Source organism: Vidua macroura, chromosome 3, assembly GCF_024509145.1.
Source record: "Vidua macroura isolate BioBank_ID:100142 chromosome 3, ASM2450914v1, whole genome shotgun sequence".
Taxonomy (NCBI): Eukaryota; Metazoa; Chordata; class Aves; order Passeriformes; family Viduidae; genus Vidua; species Vidua macroura.
Window position 1 is genome coordinate 99,855,057 of NC_071573.1, and position 6,071 is coordinate 99,861,127.

The window sequence follows — 6,071 nt, forward strand, 5'->3', positions numbered from 1 at the left end:
CCTGCCTTGTAGTAGATAATAGATTCTTTTGCTTAATTTGCACAGGTGTCCTGGAATACAAGAGAATAATAATTTGGAGGGACTTACCTATGTTCAAATAACAGCTCTTTTACTGTGTGTTTGTGCTGGTTTTTGTTTTGTTTTGTTTTGTTTTGTTTTTGGTTTTTTTTTGTTTTTGTTTTTGTTTTTGGTTTTTTTTTTTTTTGTTTTTTTTTGTTTTTTTTTGTTTTTTTGTTTTTTTAATAATGGAAAGAAAAGTAAGCCAAGGGAACATTATTTTATATTAAAGGTGGGGAGTCTGATCCAAATGTCATAAAATGCAGAGCTTTTTCCTCTGCTTTGGACCAAATACCAGGCTTGCAAAATGCATCATTTTGTGATGGCAATCTCAACCCCACCTGATTTGGGGCTGGAGCTGCTGCCCAGATCAGCAACTCAAACTGTGCTGCCAACAGCCTCTCTCTGGGTGGGGGTCACGGTCCTGTTTGCCTTGCCCAGCTGTAGCTGGGAGCTGCTGGACTGGGGTGGAAGACCTCTGGTAAGAGTGGGCATCTTTCCCTGGTGGGACAGGTGCCTGCAGTGTGATGGTGCAGAGGGCTGAGGCAGGCAGGGGAGCCTGCTGGTCCTCCAGGGATGCCGCCACAAAGACATGGGCATCCTTGGCAGGAATCATCACACAGCAGGTCTGGGAATGAAAAAAGGGGCAGTCATGCCATTTCACATGGTTTCAAGGCATGTTCTCTCACACAGATTTTTTAATAATGTAATTTGCTTACTTATAACTGACTTGCTAACAGCCACAAACATGAGTTCTGTGCTGCTGAAAGACAGCCCTGGTGACTGAAGTTATTGATTCTGCTTCAAGGAAAGATCAGCAAACCCCTTTCCTGTGCAGTGCTGGCAGCCTGCCTCCTCTCTGGCCAGCAGGATCACTGTCTCTCAAGTGTGAGACTGAGTTACTTGGAAAGAGTGTGGGACTCCTCAGAGTCTCATCTCTCCCCAGCTTTATGGCACAGGTGGTGGTCTGGAAAGATTGTTGACATTGACTGAAGGTGCTGGGAATGCAGTGGCTGCTCTGCAGGCTCTGAGGCTTGTCTGCAACATGCTGGGATGTTGAGGTCCTTGCTATGCACTCTGCTGCCCTTTCTAAGGTGAAGCTTGTTACCTAGAAAAGAACATTTATTAAACCTAAAGCTGATCAAGGCTTCCACTCCCCAGATGGGAAGATTTCTCCTATGGCACTCCCAGTCTATGATGGGTTGTCTCCCACAGGCTGCACATTTACAATCAAGCATTAGATGCACAACTCTCACCCAGCTCTGAAGAGCATAAGCTAAAGAAGACTTATGAATAGTTGTGAACCAGTGCAGGAATGCCAGGTGTGGGTACGGCTGGGTCCTGCCTCTACTCAGACACTGGGACTTCTGCTGAAATGCATCCATGAGCAAAGATGGACAACCTGCAGGCTGCAACTCTGGGAGTCTCTTGAGGGTGAATGATGGAGTAAATCCCCAGAGGAACACTTTCATGTGGTCTGAGCTCTAGACAGAACTCATAAAACATTAATAAATTCTCTGTGCTGCCTTTCTGAAGGGCCATGGTTTCCTCTACAGCAGTGCAAAACCTTTCCCCCTGCATCTTGCCCTATTGGTTCCCATGCTTCAGCTGGGGCAGTATTCTCATGGCTCTCTTTTAGCATTTCAGTCATTTTATCTGCTCAATGAGCATGTGATATCTGCCTCTCCTTTCTTATCCGAGCCAATGAAATGTGTGTGAGGATGGAGAGCTGGACTGAGAGGCCAGACAGCCGGACTGTTAGCAGGGAGCCCTCTGAAATCTACCCTGGAGGAGGTGGCTCTGCCCCATGATGGCCAAGGAGGGCAGGACACGTGTGAGCCTGCACAGTGATGCTCAAAGGGCTGCATTCCCTTGGTGCTTGTGTTTCAGGACAGCTAAGGTAATGCAAGCTGTGATCAAACCTTGTGTTCAACTCTGCAAAATAATGTCCTTGTACAAACCCAAAAGCAAAGACAGCCTTTCTTGAAACTCTCTAGTTGTAATTATCTTTGGAACAGCAGAAAGGGAAGAAAAATCATATTGTTGTTTCCATTAATGGATGTCCTGCATTGCAGGACGTTATCACAACAATGATTTGGCAGTGGAGGTGAGCTGAAGCTGAAAGAGCAGATGCTCAGGTGGTGTAAAATGCCTTTAGTTTATTGGAAGTCGGTGGATTTTCATTGCTTTACCCTTCACGACCTGATTCATAAGCCCCAACACCTTGTGTCCTGTTTCTGACTGCTAAAATCACTTTTTCTCTTAAATAACACTTTTAGGGTGTTGTAAAAGAACTTCCACAAAATTTAACAAAGAGAAAATTAAAACCTTGTGAATTAACAGATTTAATGCTCTGGCTTATTCTTATTCAGCCCTTGGGCAGTTTGCTGAGAAAATGTTATGACAAAATCTGGGGAAGAGGATTTTAAATAAAAATTCAGCTGGATCACATAACCAGACCTTTCTTACATAAAAAAAAACCCCACCACTTTTGTTTTTAGAATTATGTGATACAAACTCTTCACATTTACCAATGTATCAAAGTCAGCCCTGAGATAAAGGCTTACTAATGTGTTGGGTTTTTTCCCAGACCACATCTGTCACAGCCCATCAGCTCCCTGAGATGTGTCCTGGCCCCTTCCCTGCCTGGTTCAGCTGTGGTGGGTGGCTGAGAGGAGAGGAGGTGGGAGCTCTCCAAGCCTGGCAGTGCCATGCCTTGCTCACTGCTGGTCCTTTGCCCCATGGCCATGAGATCTTCTGCCTTGGTTTTCTCATCCTGGAGTTGGAGTTCCTGTCAGTTATTCCCTTCTGCCTTGTGTCTGCCTGTGCCTTGATGTTACGTGTTTCTAACTCAGTATCTCCGGTGAGGTTGGACTGGCTGTGAGCCCTCAGCACTGTGGGTGTGCTGGGTGGAAGATCCCAGCACACAGAGCAGGCCAGTCCCTCTCACACTCCGTGTTTCCACCCCAAGCACAGCTCTGCTGTCAGCTTGCTTGTATTACCACCTTGCCCCCAGATGATCCTCACCTTCAATGAAACTTGGCTGAGTATGATGGCAGGCCATCACTTCAAAATGTGCATGGCAACACTTTGAAAAAGTGTACGAGAAAGAGATTAATAGATTTTATAGCCCAAGAATCTAATAAACAAAGCTAGACGTGACGGTCTCAGCATACCTCGCCCAGTTTGGAGAGAATGAAATAACACAAAATAATCTTTCCACTAGTGCAGATATCCACTCTTGGACCAGATGACTCCCAGAAGTCCCTTCCAGCCTCCACCTGTCTGTGAACCTGTGGTGGGAATCTGGTGCCACTGGTAGCAGGGAGGCAATCACCACCTCCAGGCACCGTGTGCTCACAGAGGGCCTGGCCTTGCATCAGGGTGAATAGTGTGGCTGTGCTGAGGAGGGGCACAGCCTCTGCAGCACATCTCACACAGAGACTTTTGTTTGCCCTTCCCCTCCCCCTGGCTGGAGATGTGTGGGACAGCTTTTCCCTCCCAGCGTATAGATGATGTCATTGCAATCACCATGACATCATCTTCCAGGAGGGGAAAGAGGAGCAGGTCTTGCTCTTGCCACACCTGCCCCAGAGGGTTTGCTGCTGGAAAGTCTTGGGAGCTGATGCTGAGTGAAACTGTCAGCAGCCCTTATAAAAATTCTGTACAGCAAAGATCAAAAAGGAATTAAACCCATCAGTGGATGAAATGGTAGGGCTGGAGTAAACTGAATTTGAACACTGTCAGATTTGGTTCAATTGTATTTTTAATTGAAGACTAAGTAAATAAATAAATAACATGATTTCATGCAATTTCTGGCCAATAGTAAAAAAAAAAAAAAAAATCTTGGTTCTTTGCCATGGAAAACCATCTGTCTTTCACCTAGCAGGGGTTTGCACCTGAGTGATCTTTTTTCTTCTTTTTTTTTTTACTCTTGTTCTACTTGTAGTATGAGTTATTCCTTACCCTGAATTTCCTCTCTCTGCCTCCTGTCGGGCTGAAGCAATCACATATGTCAGATTTCAGCAGGCAGCAGGCTGCCTGCCCAGGTACCAAATTTAATGAAAATTCTGTTTTTTCCCATCCAAGCAAACCAGTTCCCATGCTCTGTGTGTGCAGGAAAGGCATGATAGTGTCTCAGGCCAAGGGCTGTGTCATCAGTGACAGACCCCTGGCAAAGGGCTCTCAGGGACAGTTGTGTGTTTGTGAGAATCCTGCCCTGCCTGGATCCTGAGGATTTACTGTGCTTGCTGTCATCTTTATGAATATCCCATTCATTTCTGTTTCCTACCTCAGTATGCTATCCTTGTCACACAGAATGAGACAAGCTATTAGTACCACAACTGAACTGTAAATGGCACATATATATACATATACATATACATATATATAGGTGTACAATTAGAAACACCATAACACTCTAGATTTTTTTTCTGTTTTTTCTCTTCTCCAGTCCTTAATGAAAGGGTTTCTTCCTCAGGAATTTACGAGGTGAGGTTCAAAATTTGTAGTATTGTGTTGACTGATTTTAGCATGGCAGGTTTGCATTATTATTATTCATCTTCCTTCGGTTTTTAAGATAGAAGACCAAGAGTTGCTTTAATAAAGGAGATGTTCCTTGGCACCAGGATACCCTTTACCACAAGAAACACAGTCCAGCCATAATCTTGTCCAGTCATAATCCAGTCCAGCCATTGCAAAACTCAGCCAGCTGCCTCATAAAATTGCAGTTCAGAGGTCAGAAAGACTCGCAATAAATACATTTAGGATACAAGAAGAGTGAGGTAGAAGAGGAGAATGAAACTAAATAATAAAATTTTGCAAAGTCCAAGAATGTTTTCTACTTTCTACCTAGTCTTCAGGTGGGTCAAGGATGTTGTGGTACCAGCAGCTGGGACCTCTGGAGAAGAAAGTGTCCAAGGTCTGCTCAGTCAGGGTCACCAACAGCAGGTCATATAGGACTGTGTCCAGTTGGGTTTTGAGTATCTCCAAGGGTGGAGATTTCACAATCTGTTCCTGTGTTCAGCCACCCTTACAGTAAGAGGAGTCTTTCTGTTATGTTTAAACATATTTTCCTGTGTTTCAGTCTGTGCCTGATGCCTCGGGTTCTGTCCCTGGGTGCCACAGAGGAGAGCCTGGCTGGGTGCTCTTTGCTCCCTCTCCAGCAGGTAGTTAAACACATTCATAGGATCCTACTGAGCCCTCTCTTCCCCAGGCTGAACAGTCCCACCTCTCAGCTTCTGCTCACATGATGAATGCTCCAGCCCCTTCATCACCATTGTGGCACTCACTGGATTTGCTGCAGAAACTCAACATCCTCTTTGTACTGGGGAGATTCTCAGCTTCCAGGTTCTGTAACAGCAGCATGGGTTTTGCCTACAATCCCTCTATGTGCTGTCAAGTAATAAAAAAGCCATTGCTCAACAGAGTAATTTTTTAAAGGAATTAGTTCACTACCAAGGCCATTTGAGGCTTAAATTTAACTTTGATGTGGGAATGAGTTGAAAGGTGTTTGTGTAATAGCTGCACTGGGATACACAGCTTCACACAGATATTTCATGAGTTTGTTGACTGTACAAATAGCCAAAGCACTAATAATGTGTGCAAAGGAATGTAGGCCATTTGGAAACGTGTAGAATTTTGATGGAGCATAGAATGGAGAATAATTTTTCTCTGGCCATGTGCTTCATCAGACTGGTCCATTTTAGTCATCCTTGAATAGACTTTGATCTTCTGCAAATGTAGTTGATATTCAAATTATTTTGACAGTGGTTAAGTAAATACATTTCCTCTTAGAATTTGCTTATGTTCCCAAGATAATCCATTGTTCATGCTGCAGGAAAAGTCACCCAGCTCATACAATGTGATTTTTGCTTTCTGTGCATCTGACTGACAGTTCTTTCATGCATTTCAGTTTGACCAAGCACACATTTCCTGAAAGCCATATGATTAATGTCTGTTTCCAGAAGTATTTATGATGCTTTTCTGATAGATGCATTAGCAAAAAAGTTAGT

General features: G+C 44.2%; 1 long non-coding RNA gene across 1 annotated transcript; it reads right to left on the reverse strand.

Moving 5' to 3' along the window:
* Window positions 1-803: 803 nt before the first annotated feature.
* Window positions 804-3,325, reverse strand: LOC128804773 (uncharacterized). The gene is made up of 3 exons (XR_008436192.1): window positions 3,234-3,325; window positions 3,085-3,145; window positions 804-1,165 (listed from the first exon to the last, which is right to left on the reverse strand). It is a non-coding gene; the product is annotated as an uncharacterized LOC128804773 (long non-coding RNA).
* Window positions 3,326-6,071: the final 2,746 nt, after the last annotated feature.